Source organism: Mercenaria mercenaria, chromosome 12 (assembly GCF_021730395.1).
Source record: "Mercenaria mercenaria strain notata chromosome 12, MADL_Memer_1, whole genome shotgun sequence".
In the NCBI taxonomy this organism is placed as follows: Eukaryota; Metazoa; Mollusca; class Bivalvia; order Venerida; family Veneridae; genus Mercenaria; species Mercenaria mercenaria.
In genome coordinates, this window is record NC_069372.1 from 48,471,750 (window position 1) to 48,492,484 (window position 20,735).

The window sequence follows — 20,735 nt, forward strand, 5'->3', positions numbered from 1 at the left end:
AAATAAAAAAAAAATGGCACGGTAAAAGTTGTGTAAGTTTTGCATACAAGGTGGCTCATGCCTTAGTAGGTAAAGCGCAGGCTGAAACAGTTGACGATTTTGTATCGTACAGGGTTTTCTGGGATTATGCATTGGAAAATACTGCGATTAAAGATATTGTTTATATGCACTGAATATAATCATTTTTTGTCGTTTAGATGCGTATTATTATTAAAGTAGATTTAAGATATCATAGAGTGATTTGAAGATATCACAAAATAGTGACTGTGCTACCTGGTACGCACCACTCTTAAGTAATGTACAGGAGAGGAGTTCGACTCTTCATGTGATGTAAGCTTAAATGTCGTCCTATATGAGTTTCATTAAATACTTAGTCCCAATTTGTGACTTTGGGTACTTCCCCGCATTTTGCGTACTAGATCTAGTTAATAACTTCACCACGTGTTTGGACTACTTTAAGCCCACCGAGTTGTAAACTGAGACAGACATAACTTGCTGAAAATTTGTACAGATTTGAGACAAAGAGGCAAAAAATAACTTGATACAAAATACCGTATGATAGGACAAATTCGATGTTTAGCGACATGATCTTTGTATATCAGCCAAATAAAGATACGCCTAGGACAAATGTTGTAACATACTAATAATATACCGTATTTGTATCTGGTTGCATTATATATCTCGCCGCGTTTTATATATAAAAGACTAATTTAATAGATTATAAAATTTGAAGAAACAAATAACAGAAAAGTTATAAATAATAGCATGGCACTCAAATGCAAAGGGTAAGTCCGCACGCGACATTTCATAATATCCAAACAGGTGAATATTGAAGTAAATTACATTATATATAACCTTAAGAGTTACCTAAATATTTCATTTGTTTCTTTTAATAGTTTACCCTGCTAAATTTCTATAATGAACTTGTCCATCTTTCAGTTTGGACAATATCATTAACTGTTAAAAGGGGTGCTTACCAACACGATACTGACTGAATGGTGAACAATGCAGATCTTGATCAGACTGCAAGTGTGGACAGGTTGAAAATGATCTATACTGGTCGCAAAAGCAGAATCAATCGTGTCCAGCATGGTAAGGGTTAATAATGTGAAAACCATTCAACCACTGTAATAGTTGTATACTGCAAGTTATGAAGTTGTCTCTATACAATAGATATTAAACCAAAGACTATGAATCATTGGTTCGCGAGTTCGATCCCAAGGTGCGGAGTATATGACAATGTTTGTAAATCAAATATTTTTTATGAATTAGCGAAAACGAATGATCGGCTACTAAAGAAGAAGTATGCCTTTAAAATGGTTTGAGAAATAAGATTAACAAGCACTTTACCAGACATGTGTCCGTTTATAAAAACTTCTATTCCAATCCTGTCTCCTTGCTGTTGAAACACTCGGTGAATCATCACCGAATTAATTTGATCACGCATGTAAATGCTGTCTTAGTTGGATAACAGGTTAGTCGTACACGGGTAAACCACAAAAACGTACAGATAAACAGTTTATTTATACTTACAACGAAAGTAAGGCAATATCTTCAAGGATGTTCGTCTTTTGTCAAATGAGGAAAATTTTTACTCCTTCTAGGAAGCTCGTATCGGTATATCAGGTTTATAGGTATCAAAACATAAATAGGCATTTCATACATTCATTCAAGGACACTCTTTGTTATGGAAGGAGGACAACTATCTAAAGTACTTCTGCGAAAACCGTTCTGTTACATCATGTTTCCAGGTATCATTACATGAACCGGTCATCAGTGTACGTTCAAGGGCGTTTATTTTTATGTAAGAAGGAAAGTTGGTTCCAGATGTCTGAATCTAAATCGGTCTAATTAATAAAAACTTTATTTTAATAGAATAACATGAATGGCTATACGGATATAACCATGACCCTCGAAAAAACAACAAAGAAAGATATCATAGAGATAATAGAGATTTTCAACTTACTTCGACGCGGACTGCGGACAGCGGACTGCGTACTTACAGTAGGGGTTTCCTCAAAATATTTAAAGGTTCGCAAGAAAAAAGATACCTATGGTATATATGTTTCTTTTACCTATATGTGTAGTTACTTTTGCCTTCTCAATTAGTGTATTGTGATATAATTATCTGCTAATACAATACATACGTTTGAAAATATATGGATAGTAAACAGGCTACATTTAACACTCGTAATCGCAATTTTCAGATGTCATACTCTATTATTTTTAGTTCATGTCACATTTAAACGAGTCGGCTACATAAATGTCTACATGTAGGATGCCTCTAGATTCAGCTTAATACCGGTACTCTGTCGCATTATACTTGCCTTTAGCATGTTCTTCAAATATCCGTATGCTTTAACATTTTGTTTTGATATGGAGACATTTCTTCTGCGCGACGCTAACGACTTCGAACCCCCAGTGCAACGATAATACTTCATCTTAATATGTTCATGCATTAAAAAAGTCAACTTGAAACGTGGATTTGAAGATAACGGCGATTCCTATAAAAAAAACAACAGTTTGGGTTTAATTTGTGTCCGTCTTTACGGTTCCTAGACTTGTATTTCCTAGCAACAACATAAGAAAAAAGCAGTACAAAATATTATTGTGAAAAAAAAGATATATTTTGAATAAAACAAACGTCCGTTTAATTTTTGTTGCATAGTATAAATACCGTGTTCTCGTAGACTTCTGTACTGAAAAAGTCATTGTTTTTCATTAATTTTGATAACTGTAGATTGTAACATAAAATCATGAGAAGTTTAATGAAATATCTTAAATGATTTAGTTCAACACTTTGTCAAAACATACGGGAAGTTCTCATACATGCTTCTTTCATCCCTGTCGAAACGAGATCCGATATAATACCATAACTAAGCGGCAACATCCTGAATTAGTTATGTATCAGCATGTTTGAAAATTAAAAAGAAAGAATATCCACTTCATATTAACATGATCTGATATCAGATTTTGAAAAATGATCAAGACAGGCTCGATCTTGATTACTGAGATCACGCCAAGACTGAATTCCTGGGCTTCTGTTTTCAAAACATTTTGGGTCTCAGTTGAGTTTGATAATGAAACATTGTCATTGATATCAATATTGCATGTTAAAATCTAAGATTTAAATTCATGACTATTTTCAAGTGGCTATTCAGTATGGATTGTCAGTCTCAACTGGAATCTAATCTTTAAGTACCATCAAAACTAGCTGTCATCTTTTCAGTCTAAAACCCAGCTGAGACCGAAAATTGTTTTGAGAAGAAAGGGCCTGAGAAGCGTCCAAAGTCAAAATTCCGATCATATTCCAAAAATGTTTTATGGCCAGTAAATGCATAGAATTGTCAACGAGATTATATTTTTGAATTCGTCAACTCCTATGACGCCATTTGAGCAATTCTGTTTGGTCATTTGATACAACAAGCTTTGAAGTCGAGACTAGCCTTTTATTATTATTTCAAAGCCTTTTTAGTCGAACACATGCAAAAAAGGGGTATGTGTAGTACTTGTCTTCAGGGAACTTGAACAAAGATTTAAACTAATGAAAACTCAAGGTCTATATTGGTTTAAAAATTCATTATGTAGCCATCACGTATATCATGGTAGGGTGACCGGGAATACTGGAAGAAGTATAAAACTGAATTTGTAGGGTTTGAAATGGTTAAGAATATAATAATACCACGCGCGGCATATTTTACCGCGATGCATTACAATGTCACGCATCGTACCGTACATATTCAAAATTTTAGCGTCGTACAATAGCATTTCAGCGTCGCGCGTGCTATAATACGAAAGCCCATGATCCATATACACTATATACACTTTTGATACCAAAAATGTTGTTGTGATCCCCTACCGTAAGGATCGGTGAACCTCTTGCGGCGCAGGGGAAGAGTGTCTTTCTCCTCACCAGAAGGTCATTGGTTCCAATTCTGGTTTAAAGGGTAGGTTGATCGTTGAATCAACAGCCGTTTTCACTGCTTGCGAATACTAGCTAGAACCTCATGAAATTGACAGCAAGCATATAAATAAGTTGCAGCACTTAAAATAAAAAAGAAGTTTGCGATACAGAACCTCTAGCTTCTTGTTCATAAATACGGTAGTCGAAAGATTTGAATATACATTAATCAAAAAGCGATATAAAAGGTAAAAGGGTGAAAAATTTTAAAAATGCCCCCACACTGTTAAGAAAATATATTGGTAATTCGTATACAATAAAACGGATATTGATAAATCTTACAGCTGTCTTTTCACAGATATTTTAAATGAAAACAGTATTACGGCATTAGAACCGGATGCTAAATATGCAACTGTTCATTTATGCATAACTTCTCATAATTATACAGTTTGAGAAAACCCCTATGGTAAGTACGTAGTCCGTGGTCCGCAGTACGCGTCGATATCTATCAATAAAATTTAGTAATAAAAATCCTGTGTCTTGCAAATATATAGAGTAGTAATAATTATTAAAGAAATATGAAGAGAATATCACCTGAACATGTATAGCTTTTTACAAATCAAATAGCATTAGCAAAATCCTACATCAACTTTTTTTTAAAAAACAAGTTTATGTTTCTTGCCATTCTTCAAGTCACGGACAGTTTTCATAGGATAAAACAGAAGGGGGTTGATGGAGAAGGTGGCAAATCTGTGAATACCGCAAAACGGAAGATGTTGAAATAATTGCAAGAGTTATAGGTCATGTTGCGACTTTCCAAGGCTAAAACAGATGCCCTTCCATGCAATATTGCATGCACGTTGAGCACCTGGGTAGAACGACCGAACTTCAGTAGGCCAGTTGGATGTCTCTTCAGTGCGATGTTTTCGCACCCATATCCGTCACGGCCAGCTGTCACCTTGACCTTTGACCTATCGACCCCGAAACCTGGCCCCTTTTCGACTTTCAGCAAAATGTTGATGTCCGTTCGACATTTATATGTAACAGACTGAAAATACTTCAGCCCTGACCTGGACTCAAACCCGGGACCTCTCACACCTGAGGCGTACACTCTACCATGTTGCTATAAAAGCTAGCTCAATAGCAAGGAAGTATAAGTACACCCCTATACTCAACACTAATACGTATACGCAAGCTGTTTCTACCAGTCATAGCGCAGGCTATGCACCATAAAAAATTTGTTTCCGAACGCATATCTCCCAAAATTGTAGCTTTGATAGTTTGTTAGATTACCCTCGACATTTTGAGTGAGTCGAGAACTTTTCAAAGTAAGCTGGTGATGTTTTACAGGTGAAGTTGATAATCTAAAATATTAAAAATGATCCGTGCTGTTCGCTAACAGTTTCTCCAATTTCAATAGGCTTTAAAAGCGAACAACATGGATCCTGAACAAACTGCGCGGATGCGCAGGCTGGTCTGGATCCATGCTGGTCGCAAACCCAATATGTTGGTTTTCTCATGGCACGGCTCATTAATAAAGATTTCTTAAAGGTATTGATCAAGTTGTCGCTAATGTATGTTTACTTCATGCAAAAACAGACTTGTCTGTCAATATTTTGACACAACATCTCAAAACTATACAAACATTAATTGGAAAATGGTGCGTTACAGTGTATAGTTTCTGATTAAAGATGATGATTAACACGAACGTTTTCTTTAGACTTCTTTGATACAGCATTTTCCTATTCATTGCAGTTCTTATTCCAAAATGCTTTGTTTTCATAGTCTTCAATGAAATATCTACACTAACGAGAAACAAGAGCGATATATGTTAGAACATCTTGTTTCCGATCTTTTTGTTAGAAATGACAAGTGGATCCTTAATAAGTAACAAACGAGTTGGTGGTGGTAGTGGGGGTGGGAGGGGGGCATGTGATTGAAATAGTTCTTAAGTCTAACGAGTGTCTATAAATGTTATTTCTTTGTGATAAAGTATTGAAAGTGTTCAGCCATGATTGCCTTTCATTTTTATAAATATAATTTTTGGAAACTTACATTATTCAATGCGCCATGATTTTAAAATATTTAAACATGCATACGACAACATTATCGGCATGTGATCGCATTTTTTGCCGTTTAGCCGTTTAAAATCGTTTGGAGCTTTCAATTTTTCAATTTTATTCAGGTTATAAGATCATAAGAATATAATATCATATTAAAAATATCATACATCACATAAACATATACGTATTCAATATAAAAGACAATTATTCTAAGAATATGATATTAATAACTAATCATATGCAAATTTGATCTTATAGCTTTATGAAGCTTAATGTGCAACAGACCAATTGTTGTTGACTGGCCAGTTTGCCTGTACTTATTTACTGTAATTATATATAAACGAAATCAGAATTAGACGCATTATGCTTGTTGCACAATATGTAGATCTATACATTTAAATGAATAAATATCATAAACAAATGCCAAATGGGCTTATGTCTGACCATTGTACCAAATATGTTTGCATTATTATGATACCCTCACACGGCTACTAAACGCTAGCGCCACCACTAAATTGTGGTGATAAGGAAAAGAGCTATCGACATTTCCGTGGTGCAGCTTTCGCCCATTTCTACTTGTAAACACGTGAGTAAAATTTATATTTTATCTTATATTTTCATTGATAGAATTTGTTTCGAAAATCGGAGAATGTAGTTCCGTGTAACAACACTTTTACTACAGGTTGGCTGTAATTTCATTAAAATATTATGCAAATTGTGGTGCCAGGAGCTTTTCTCCCGAATTTGACAGTGGCATATTTTCATATCGGCCAGTATTCGAACACTATTCTGATGATTAGACACACTGTAAGAACATACCTGCGCATGCAAATGGTGTAGAAATGAATTACACGTATTCCCATACATCAAAGAATTATGAAAAACACAGTAAAAAGTTAAAACACGACTATTTTTAAAGTGGTGGCGCTATCACTCAAGTGGTGGCGCTATACAGTAGTGGTGGCGCTGTTGTATATGATTAGTGGCTGATATATTCAATTTTAATATATGAAAATGTCTGTCTGCAAGCCACGGAAATTTCTATGATAATCGATGTTATCAACCTATCCCACACTACACCCAAATTACGTTACTCAACAAAATACATGTAGTAACCTCTACATTATCGCAAAATATTCTACATGTATATGTATTCAGATTGTACATCTAAGCTCTATTGATTAATCATATTTAATCGATTGGAATTGAAAATGTACTGTACTCACTTTTCAGAAAGAATTGTGAAAGTAAGGTCTTTTGTTTACAATGACATGCAAACGACGTATAAAAACAAAGGGAAGTAACTTTCAGAATCTTAATATAACAAATAAATTCTACACTATCTTCAAATTATTTCCTGGACACAAGTCTTTGTTTGAAATAAAAGTATTGCTACTATTTTTCTTGATCTGAATTTAAAGTAAACTTACGTTTGTATTTAAGTAGAATATTTAAAGGTTAGAAATAATTCTACATTAACATTTTAAACAAAGGAAAATATTTACTTTGACTACAAGAGTCCCAAGGGTCCGTGAGTATTTTGTCCTTTTTTTTTTCTTGGATAGAGAATGTTTAATAAAGGTAAATAAACTATGATCGTGTTTTTCTTTCTTTAATAAGATAATTCCTTGCAGGAAAATTATCAGTTAGAGAATGTTGGTGTTTGTTTTGTTCCCGATGCGTCAGCAGTTCGTATTATTGAAGGCCGTAACAGCGCCACCATTACTGTATAGCGCCACCACTAGAGTTATAGCGCCACCACTTTTAAAAATCCTGGTATATTTCTTCTAACCCGAGATTCTATTATTCATGGTGTGTGCGTATATAGTTATTTATCATTTCTACACCATTTGCATGCGCAGGTATGTTCTTACAGTGTGTCTATTCATCGGAATGGTGTTCGAATACTGGCCGATATGAAAATGTGCCACTGTCAGATTCAGGAGAAAAGCTCCTGACACCACAATTTGCATATTATTTTAATGAAATCACAGCCAACCTGTAGTAAAAGTGTTGTTACACGGAACTACATTCTCCGATTTTTGAAAGAAGTTCTATCAATAAAAATAAAAGATAAAATATAAATTGTACTTACGTGTTTACATGTAGAAACGGGCGATAGCTGCATCACGGAAATGTCGATAGCTCTTTTCCTTATCACCACAATTTGTTGGTGGCGCTAGCGTTTAGTAGCCGTGCCTCAGTTACAGCTCAGCTGCTGTTTAATTATGAATTGTAACCGGTTTTTTTAATGATCATTGTAATGTTGACCGGCATGTCATGTTGGCGTGCTTTCAAAATATATGTATTTGCCTAATGTGGGCTTTGTCTGGCCATTGTACCGAATTGGTGCAAATCAAATTTTTGTCCGTAATTATACGTTTGCATATAATACTTCCGAATTTCCTTCCAGGGATACAAATATATAATATATGAATTGTTACCGACTATTCGGAATGATCATTATAATGTTGACCTGCCATTATGGCATGTTGACGTGCAGTGAAAATATTTGTATTTGTATAATGTGGGCTTTGCCTGGCCATTGTACCGAATTGGTGCCAGTCAAATTTTTGTTCGTGAATCAAGTTTTATGTTACACGTTCGTGAGCTTTCTGTATAGCGCATTATAACTTAATATACGATTTCATACGCTTCAGTTGAGCAACTATGTCCACAAATCGAGGATTATTTATTTTGTTAAATAGATTATATCTATTCAAACGCATGTGACAGTCTGAAACGCATGTAAACATTGAAAAAACATAAACTGCTTGTTACAGTATTGTATGTACATGGGTCACAGCCCGTTGTCGCTCATTTTGCATTTGTTGGGTAAACCCTGTAAGCCGCACTCGGTCAATATCTTAAGACACCACTGTAACGGTAGGAACCGTATTTTTACACATTTATGCGGCTTAAATATTTCGCAGAATGCAAAACCTGTAACGGGGTTTATTCAATGAATCAGTGTTGAAAAACAGCTACAACCGAAAAAAAAACATACTTAGGTTCATTTCAACGTTGTTCAACTTACTTTTTCTGTGAAAATACGTCAAATCTCGCGTCCGGTTTTAAACCTGCAAAAAGGGCACCCGTCTCATAACGCTACAAGCAATCGTCAAAAGACTGGCCAGGTTTTGCGGCAACGAAATTTTTACCCGTTTTAATACGCTTCAGGCTATTGCTGTAAGGATTGGCCAGGTGTGCAAAGGATATTGGACCCATACTGTAAGCATTTGCCCACATCGAACACATATGGGACCCATATACAATATCTCAGCGATGTGATATACAAATTTATTAATTTTAAGTTTATTTAAATGTTGTCATTAGTATAGAAATTCGATTTTGAATGTTTTCTTCTAATGTTTGTACATTTCTTTGGTTTCAAAGGAAAAATGTTTCCCAGTTGGTTCACAACTGAGTCCCATACTGTAAGTATTTGCTCATATCGAACAGAATCCAAAATTTCTTGTTAGGCAGTGTATATGTCTACAATTAATTATTTATTTATTTAAGTGCCAAAACTATTGTAAACATTTGACAATGATATCCTAATTTGTTACTGCATACACTGATTTCAGCAAAAAATGGAACTTTAAAAAAATATAAGTAAATTCTGGCGCGTTTATTTGAATTGGGCGCAATTTTGAATAGGATAACGTCCATAATGACAATATAGTTTGGTTGTTGATGGATTTATCATTTCACCAAGAACCTTTGACAGTTCTTTAACAGGTAAGAGTTTTAATTATTCTAAATAGCTAAATGAAGTGATTTTGTTTAAAATGTAGGAAACAACTTTGATAAATACACTGAAAAATTGTTTTTCATGTGTTTTCACGACCCATATGGTCCCTGTGTGAGGCCTTAAGGGCTATAACTGGGCTTAATCTGGACAGTTGCACCCCACGTATGTTCAAAGTCTAAAAAGGCATTTCTTTTCACTTCGTGGCAGTTACAAACACTTTTTCATGTTCTGTACAAAACAATTACTCAGATCATTACTCTGTCTTTTTAATATATTGATATTTTAATATTAATATTGTAGATACATGAAAAATGCTTGCAAATATATTATGATATTTTGCTAATAGTCATAACTTTTATGGACATGTGATCAGACTTATATTACTTTTTTCCACTTAACATGATGTCTTTAAAAAGAATCTGGGATGAAGTGTCTTGGAGGTACAAGAGATCAGGAGAATTAAACAGTCAATAGTGATTCGCAAACAACTATATGAGCATCTTCAATGTTACGAAACCTATTGACAATATCAATTAAACATAAGACCCACACAATCCTAAAACGCCCCTAAACTGTCCATACTGCATACGATATGGGGCCCCGAAAGGTCCCGCAAGGGGTTATAAAATTTGGAACCGATAAGGGACCATATTGGTCCCATATAGTACATACCATATGGGACCCATACCAAAATGGTTTGCAAAACCCATCTGGGTCCCATATGGGTAGCCCGTATCATAGGTCCCATATGGGTTCCGATGTATCCTTGCATGCTAGGTGGTCGTTTCCGGAAGTTTGACAATCATCACACCGTGTATTACCGAAATATTTCACACTTGTTCTTTCCATAACAACCAGATTTGTATTACTTTCAGTAAAAAAGCATACAATTCATACAGGTCTCTACCGTCCCACCAAAATATTATTCACACTTTAGGCCATACCAAATTGATTTGTGGTTCGTCGGAACTACCGCATCAATGATTTCATTCCCGAGAAAAAGAAAAAAAAGTTCACCCGCCCGCACGTATGTAAAAAAATCTCCGAAAATTTTTTTTTTTCTGATTACGTGGTCCGGAATTATAACGGCAAATTAGGTTTTATCGCTGTTTTAATGCGTCAAAGCGATATTGATCCGTAATACATGTAGCAAACTGATGACTCAAACTCAAAAAGTCATTATGATGTTGTTCATCATTTGTTTTAAATCTGGAGTGTCTGTGCTAATGCCACACTTGGCCTTCGATGTGCCGGTAGGTGATGAAGTAGGCACGTTCTACGATTGTTCAATACAGAATACAGTGAAAAGAACAGAGCCCGACCTGTAAGACATGCACGAGGTTTCAATTAAAAATATTTGGATTAAACATAGAAATATTGTTCAGATAAAGTTTTCAAACTATTTGTTATCAGTTGTTTAGTTCAATATGTTAGATCTAGAGCCAAAGCAAAGTGTTTTCTTTAAAAAAAAAGTTCGTTCACAGATCCCGACTGATCCATCACATTAAATTTAATTGTCTCAGGGCCCAAATCATTTTGAACGTAACTTCTTTAGTATGACAGTCAGATATTCTATCAAAATGCATACATGTATATTTAATTTAAAAAAATGTTTAGCTTTTCAAATAAGTAGTGTAGATATAAAGATAATTTCTGTTGTATTGTAACCCCAATTTTCCCTGTTTGTATATTAATTGGCTGTGAATTGATTGAAAGAAAGAAACTGAAAAAACAGACCTTTCCAACTCAAAATTTCTTGGTCAATCAAAGCACAACAAATAACACTTTTAAGAGTGCCCATATTGGGATCATTTTTTGTCCGTCTGTTATCATTTTTGACTGAAATGAACCTCCACCACAAAAACTTAAGCTAGCCTGATCTGTTAAGAAATTATTCCAATGGGATTCGAGCAATGTCGAAGCATTTGTGTGCCCAACTCCGTTTGGTCTCATTGGTTACAAGTGATTTATTACTTTCCCCCCACCTCTACCGTTTGGAGTTTCACTAGGGGCACAAAGTTGCTCATGTGTCGAAGCCATCTAACTGGGTTTCAGGAGATATGTTATTTCCACTTGGGTGCCTGTTTTGTCTTAAATATTTCTCATCCTCTGCCATTAAATGGGCACGCCTTCAGATTAATGTAGAACAATCAAAATTAAAAATAAGACACTCATCCCTTAGTACTTATAAATACAAAATAAAAACAAACTGATTCAGTGAGTTTTGGCAAGAATTTATTTGCAAAACCATTCATGTAGTCTTTAAAACATATAGAAAAGCTACTACTGTGTTAGTCACACTGTAAATGTTTGACTTTTGTGTTATTCTTAAAGAAATGTTAACTTCATGTATAATCATAACTGGTTATGCCTCCTTTGAGGGTCGAAAAAAAAATACCCGCTCGCTCCATGTAAAATCTACCCGCCTCTGAAAAAAATCAAAATTGAGAAAAAAAAAAATTCGCTCGCTCGCTCCAATTTTTTTTTGAAAATTTTCCGAAGAACTATTAATCAATTTGGTATGGCCTTAGGAGTCTATAAACAGTCCCCATAATTCAATCTAGTTTTTGTTTCCGTGGAAAGCAGAATAGGGGTCTTTGTTTCAAAACAAAATATTGACATGGTGGCGGGGATAGCCTGTCAGACGTCAGGAACTATTTACATTCACTGATGAGTAACTACACTGTTCTCAGAATTGTTCACTTTTATAGGTTCTCAGTGTAGGTAATGAAAGATATCAGGCTAGGTCATATATCGCAAGGAAGCAGTGGTCTATTCAAATATCTCATTATTCAAAGTTAATGTCACAATAATCCACATCAATTCTACATATCACACTTGATATTATAGACTAAGATATATCATATAATATGAAATATCTGGATACTACCTCAGTCTCTATGTTGAGATCTACGAGCCGTTGTAAATAGAGAAAGGGTCTCTAGAAAAGATAATAAAATTGCCATAGATCGTAGAAAATTTTGGATGTTCACATGACCCTTGAAACTAGAGGATATATAGATGACGTGAAATGGATACCCAGCTGGGGTTGATCACATGATAAATCCAAACGACGTCACAATTTATCCACCTAACCCGATATTCGTGCGATTCCTTGAAACCATATAAAATTGCAGACACAACGATACCTTACACGGATAAATTAACCTTTACCCTGCAAATTCTCTAAAATGGACTGGTCTATCATTCAATTTTGGCAGTACCTTTAATTATTTGAAGGGGTTGTTACTGAGCAAATACAGACTAGATAGCGAACAGTGCAAATGTGCAGGTCTGCACTGGTCGTAAAGGCAGAATCACTTGCCGCCAAAGTTAAACATTTGCTGATACATTTAATGATCTCAATATCAAATACTTTAATGTATTTAAAACTGTTGTCTTTTTGTTGGATTTAACGTCATACCGACAGAATTGCAGGTCAACTGTGCATTAATTCATGTACCACCGACCTTCCGTAAACCAGCTGAATGCCTTCCTCACATGAAATAATTCTGTACCCCAAGCAAGGCTTCGCGGAAAGTTAGTCGAAGTCACCGATATTAACTACTCGGTCACAGAGGCCCCCATGTATGCACGTGAGAGAGCAAAAATTACCAAATATAGAACGAAATGGACATATTTATTTACGTATTTATTTACGTATATCATATGTAACATGCCTGGACGCTTATGATGCATAAAATTATATAAAATATGAGTATGAGTTGTAGATAATGTTACAATGTACCTAGAATAAGACAAAAAGTTACATCCCGTATTTCCGTGGTCCATGATACTGATAGAACAAGAAAGACAGAACATGATTATTTATCATTAATTATTGATTATGAGCATGAATACGAATTAGCTTGATCAGATTAATTGAAGATATCGCAGATAAATGATTTTGTCACATATTTTCATAGAGTAACAAAAGGAACATATAATTGTTCCCCAAGATATAAAAAGATATGTAGATGAATACTTAAAAGGTACGATTGAAATATTGATCAAAAACACTGAGGTATGCTGAGCAAACTGTCAGATACGTATAAACTTATTTACAATTTGTTGAAACAAAAAACAAACGAGATGTGCCCCAGAGTTTTTTATGTATATTTTCTTTTGAAGACACTTTCCCATCTACTGCACCAGTACCTAAAAATGCAAAAACAATGATGTTACTGCAAGGTGATATGAAGAAACGAAACGAAAATTCAGCAAAATAATATAGAAAGAAATGCAGCAAACATTGATATTTGCTAATCATCACAAATCGTGACTGCAAAATGCATAACACATTTCACACGTTTCCTTATCGAAATCAAATAAATAAGTAGCAGAACATACACTGATGATTAAACAATTATCATAAATACAAGAAATAAAAGAAAACATAGCACTGTTAGTAATGCATGTATAACAAAATGAATTTTAAAGGGATACATAGATCGATTGTGGAAGAAATGATAAAATCATTATGCCTTTATTTGAAATGTGGCTGTCACATTTTCTGTTATTAATATAAAAGATATTTTAATATCTGAGTAATATAGAATAAATAAATCATGGATTTCTTTTAACACCTAATTGTATCATAGCTCGGTGTTTTTTCTTAACAAATTTGGTGCAGGTAAATTGTATGCACTGAGCGCAGGGTGCGGTAACTAAAAGTGTGCAGGTATTAAATACCCGCACGCTAGTTACCGCACTGTTGGATAGGAAAGTATGCCAGCGTGTATGGGCGTGTCTCTAACAGCAGATAGCGAAGTGCATTTTATTGATTTTCTGCACTCGCATTGGTTTATTTTACCCGAGCTTTACACATTTGTAAAGCAAGGATTTTAAGTATTACTGAACTGCTGTATATGGCATGTGGAACGCCTACTGAACTACCATATATGGATGGCTATGATACAAAACAGAAAGAACAATAAAACCCTCGGGTAAACGATTTATACTCGGTGGCTACGCCCCCTCGTACAAATCATTTACCCTCGAGTTTCAATGCTCTTTCTATTACTTATCCCTTTAAATATCTTAAGTGTTTAGTGCAAATTAAACAGATTATCTTTAAACCTATATTGACAGTCATTTCCATTTGTCCAAAGAATGTCATAGCATTAGTGACAAAAACACATACTGACTCTACGACGGAGCATAAAACGCATACTCGTGCGAAAATTCTCAGGAAGGACTTTGTTTGTGTAAACAGTGAGTGACTTTTATAACGCTTAATTATAAGGAACAAATTCTACCAAACTCGACAAATATTTGGATTTCATAATCGGTATATACAGTGTGGGGAATCACGTGACCCAAAATGGTACGGAACACGGAAATCAACATGGCGGATTTTGACTTTTTTACCGATTTTCAAAGGTTAGTAAAAACTACAGCATCTATTTCGCTCGTTTTATAGCGCAGTCTATGCGCATTTTAATACTCTTTCCAGCGATGTATGTGTTTTGTTTACGTTCTCTCTAGTTTCTGAGTTACCTTCGAGGTTTTGACCGAAGCGAGGATAATTTTCTTTAAAAACGCAATGGTACGATACACGTAATTACTCTTTGCACACAAAAATCTATGTAATCTGCAGTTTTTAGTACTTGTTTCAATTTGTAACTGTTAGATCTTTATCATAGAGTAACTATGCACAGTGTTTGTTAATGATTTTTCGCGAATTCTTGCGAAAAATGGACAAACTATTGAAATGGTACGCGATACTTGCTATGATTCGCAACACGTACTAACTGTTGGCAGTCTGATACGCAACACGTGCATGTGTCACCAACGGCGATTTAACTTCAAACTCGTGTCATAATTAATTTACGTACTATTTCAAACGTGGTTTTCAGTTTTTAAGATCGTTTGGAAGCACTACAATCATTATTTATGTTTAAAGAGGTCAGCACGCTAAGACTTTCATGTTTCAAAATTACATAAAATGTTTATTTTATTTCAGAACGGCGTAGTTTTCTAATCTTGTATACTTTTCTTTTACAGACATGGCCAAACCTAAGAAGAAACCGGGTCTGACACTTGGGAAAAAGAAGTGGATAAACAAGAATGTCAATATTAAAGTAACTTTCCAATTGCTGCAATCCGTCAAGAAATCACCAGCGAGAAAACAAACAAAAAGGCTGCTTACGCCATCTAAATCCCCTCTGTACAACTCATCTCCAGCAAATTAAAAATAAAGTGAATTTGGTCACCTGTCGTTTCCAAAAAACAATTTACAATAATTCCTGATAAAGGTCTTCAAGATCACTTTTTGGACATGTAGAGGAAAACAGTGATACCAGAGGCGATGTAGAACACTTCTTAAACACTGAATTACTGTGTGAAGAAATGTGAAAGAAATCACATGTTCGATACTGCAAGCAGAAAGAGACTTCCTGTGAAAAGAAAACAGGGAACTGTTAGTACATCAAGGAACGCAGTTCAGAAAGGAGCTCTGTGTATAAGGGTATAAGGTGGGAGAAGGCTAGGACGAATGAAATAAAATGCTAGTGATGAAGAGGATGGAACTGGACTGAGAACGAGAAAAGAAATAGTTACGATATCAGTACCGAAAATTAAAGGAAGATGATATAAATACAATTGCAGTAAAGAAAACTTATTTGAGTACTTAATATGAAAGGGAATGTGATATAAATCTACACTAAATGAGAACAAATACGGGAAGTGAAATAGATACTGAGTGAAAAAAGAACCGACGATTTAATAGTAAATGGTAGGGAAATTTTGATATATTCAGTAAACAATGTGAAAACAGGGTGATTAAAATCATGGGGCTAAATTTTATGCAAAAGGACATTATGTGATATAAATTGACATACTAAATGGGAATAGAAAGACTCAATGACATTTAGAAAAAGAAATTTTAAGAAGTTTTAATTTATTGTTGGAAGCTTGCTGTATGGATTCTGTATAGATAATGAAAATGAGCTTTGATAGATTTTTTGTCAATTGAAAAAACTGACATTGGATAATGCTGTACGACAATGTTTGATTTTCAATGTTATATCTATATTACACATGACTTTTTTATGCTTGCGCATATTGCTTTGTATTGCTTTGTATGTAAATATTTTGTATGTATATCTTTGTATGGATGTAAATATTATATACTCTCTGATATTGGAGGAAGTAAAAGTTAATAATAACCGAACTGTTATTCAAGTTTCTAATCACAGTGAAATTGAAAAGATAGAAGGTTTATGTTATAGCCCCACTAATACCAGCCTCTTTATGTAAGAAAACTAGATAGGATCTTGTGTTGGTTCTTCCAAAGCCTCTTTCCGCTCGTAAGTATCTGGAATAATGTTTCAATGGACAATATAGCCACCAAAAACAACGTCAGTTTAAATTATTATAATTATTTATTAATTGTTTATCTTTTGTACGTAAATATAAAATACTTATTTAACTTGAACTCCTGTTTAAATAACACTTTACTCACACATAAATAATACTTGAGCAAATTGCAAGTACGTATATATACGGATATACAAAACTGAAACTAGAAACAATGTCAAAATGGTGATACCGTCACATAAAAAAATGCCAAGTATAAACATAGTAACACAAAATCCTTAAAATCTCGAGAAGAGTATTATAAAACAATTACAAATATACAAAGACGATTTATTCGCTCCAAAATATCACACAGACACATGGAGTCTGAAAAACATACCCCCTTGGCCAGACCCCCATGTTAGCTACGCCCATATACAGTATTGTACATTCCGAGACATAAAACAATCGTACATAATACATTAAAAGCTCACCCAGTTCGCAAACATGGCGGGTGAACTTTTTAAAACGTGATCCGATGAAGACTATTTATTTTGTATGATTGTTTTCTGTCTCGGGATGTACCATAACGTTAAAATATACTGTACAGGGGGTAGCAGATAATGTTGGCCTGGCCAAGGGGGATAGGTTTACCAGACCCCATATACAAAATGTAGTGTAGTATTTTTTTTCAATGATACTGCAAAACAAATCAACGTTTTCTGTTAAATGTTTCCATGAAGAAACTATCGGAACTATCAACTAAAAATGCGTCAGAAAGGTATATAGTAACATTTTTTTAGAGTTCAATAATTAGTTTAAATTTTAGATGATGTTATTTGTTACTAAATGTTATGAACACTAGCAAATCTGGTACGGCAAAGTTTATCAAAGATAGCTGGATCTGACATTTCCAATACGTTCTCTAACCTATTTTTGTATCCGCTTATAAAACGAATAAACCGTTCTCCAAACATTCTCCAACCAAGTATCCAAACATCTTAGTTTTGTTCGAGTATCTCATTTGTGTTGTATTAGTGCACCCAAACCAACAAACAACCTCCATCCACAAAAAAAATGCTATACTGTTCACTGGGATTTTTATCTTTAGCCAATTTTAGAAATTTTATCATTACTTCATCAAGCCCATCTTCCTCTTATAATACCGAGAAAACTTCTGACAATAAATTTTCATTAATTGCTTCATCAGTCACATTAACGGGGACTACGTTGTCTGTATTATGCAGTTCTTCACACTTGCAATCCAGTGTTCAAGAAGTGCTCTACATTGTCTTTACATATCACTGTTTTCCTCTACAGGTCCAAAAATGATCTTGAAGACTTTAATCGAGAGTTATTGTATGTTTGTTTTTTTGGAAGCGACAGGTAACCTTAATGCCTTTTTTCTTCAGTTTGCTGGATATAAGTTGTAGAGGGGATTCAGATGACGTAAGCAGTCTTTTTGTTTGTTTTCTCGCTGGTGATTTCCTGGCGCATTGCAGCAATTGGAAAGTTACTTTGATATTGATATTCTTGTTTTGCTTCTTTATCCACTTCTTTTTCCCAAGTGTCAGACTCCGTTTCTTCTTAGGTTTTGCCATGTCTGTAAAAGAAAAGTATACAAGATTAGAAAACTAAACAACTGCGCATTTTTGAAATAAGATTAATAGATTTTATGTAATTTTGAAACATGAAAGTCTTAGCGTGCTGACCTCTTTAAACATAAATAAAGATTGCAGTTCTTCTGAACGATCTTAAAAACTGAAAACCACGTTTGAAATAGTACAATAGATTAATTGTGACGCAAATTTGAAGCTAAATCGCCATTGGTGACACATGCACGTGTTGCGTATCAGACTGCCAACAGTTAGTACGTGTTGCGTATCATAGCACGTGTCGCGTACCATTTCAATAGTTTGTCTATTTTTTGCAAGAATTCACGAAAAATCATAAAGAAACACTGTGCATGGTTACTATATGATAAAGATCTAACAGTTACAAATTGAAACAAGTACGAAAAACTGCAAATTACATAGATTTTTGTGTGCAAAGAGTAATTACGTGTATCGTACCATTGCGTTTTTACAGAAATTTATCATCGGTTCGGTCAAAACCTCGAAGGTAACTCAGAAACTAGAAGAAACGTAGACAAGACACATACATTGCTGGAAAGAGCATTAAAATGCGCATAGACTGCGCTATAATAAGAGTAAAATAGATGCTGTAGTTTTTACTTACCTTTAAAAATTGGTAAAAAAGTAAAAAAATCCGCCATGTTGATTTCCGTGTTCCGTACCATTTTGGGTCACGTGATTCCCCACACTGATATATGAGAATTTTTAGATGGCGAAGAAAGGTTTAAGTCTCAGACTTTATCCTCGGTCAATATCACTTTTCTCTCGGGTCGATATCTGACTTAAAGGAAATAATAGTATGTTATTGTTTAAATATGCACACTGCAGTTCTTACAGTAAATAAAATACCATTAAATGATGTTATACATAATGTTCTGTTGATAGTTGATTTTTTTAATGCTGCAGCACAAGAAGATATCAATAGTAAACCTACACAAACTGACTGACTTAGTGCGGGTTCTACCGGGGTTCCAGGGCCTTTACTTATCGGAAAATGTTTGGTAAATACACATTCAAAACAAGAGGACCAAATTGACCGATGTCGCTCCCCTGAGGAAAATCTGACATAATCTTGCTGAACGTGTGACTGAAGAAACTAATTTCCATACATAAAGCATTTCTTAGATTTAATTAGGAGACCTAGATTTTGACCCCAGATGACCCAAATTCGTAGTTGATCTAGATTATATCGTGGCAATCATCCTAATCAAATTCCATGAGGATCATGTGAAAAATGTAGCCTCTAATTTTCCATACACAAGAACCCAGATGACCGACATTCAAACTTGACCTAAATTTGATCAAGATTGTCTTTGATTTTACCTAGTGACCTAGTTCTTAACTCCAGATGACCCATAATAGAACTTGACCTAGATATTATCAAGGCAAACAATCTGATCAAAATAAATGAATACCCAGTAAAAATGCAGCCTATACTGCATACACAAATCTTTTCTTTGAATTGACTGGAAGACCTTGTTTCTGACCTCAGATTAATATTAACCGAACCTGACCTAGACTTCATCAAAACAATCATTATGATCAAATTTCATGAATATCTAATGAAAAATGCTACCTCAGTTGACTCTAAGTCGAACTTAATTGTGGCAATTATCGTGATTAAATTTCATGAATATCCAGTGAACAATGAAGCGCACACCAAGTTGTGATTTGATTTGACCGAGTGACTTGATCAAGACAAAATGTTCTGATCAAATTCCAGTGAAAAATGCAGCCCCTATTACATACACAAAGGTTTTTCTTTGATTTGACTTTGTGACCTAGTTTGTAACCCCAGATGATCCATATTTGAATTTGACCTAGATTTCATCAAAAAAAATATAATCAAATTACAAGAATATCCAGTGAAAATACAGCCTCTATTGCACACACAGTTTTTCTTTGATTCGACCTGATGACCTAGTTCCTGACTACAAATGACCCATATTCAAACTTTACCTAGATTTGTTCAAGACAAATATTCTGATCAAATTCCATAAATGTTCGATGAAGAAATGCAGCTCTAATTGCTTACACAAATTTTCTTCTTTGATTCGGCAAAGTGACCTAGTTTTTGACACCAG

The 20,735-nt window shown here is 34.6% G+C and overlaps 1 protein-coding gene across 2 annotated transcripts in view; it reads right to left on the bottom strand.

The window, feature by feature from the left end:
- Positions 1 to 13,352: 13,352 nt before the first annotated feature.
- The window catches only part of LOC123534258 (uncharacterized), a 40,143-nt gene continuing 32,760 nt past the window's right edge, over positions 13,353 to 20,735 (bottom strand). For both annotated transcript variants that reach the window (XM_053519967.1, XM_053519968.1), the window contains exon 5: positions 13,353 to 13,876. The gene's annotated coding sequence lies outside the window, so the exon portion shown is untranslated. The remainder of the gene's footprint in view (positions 13,877 to 20,735) is intronic.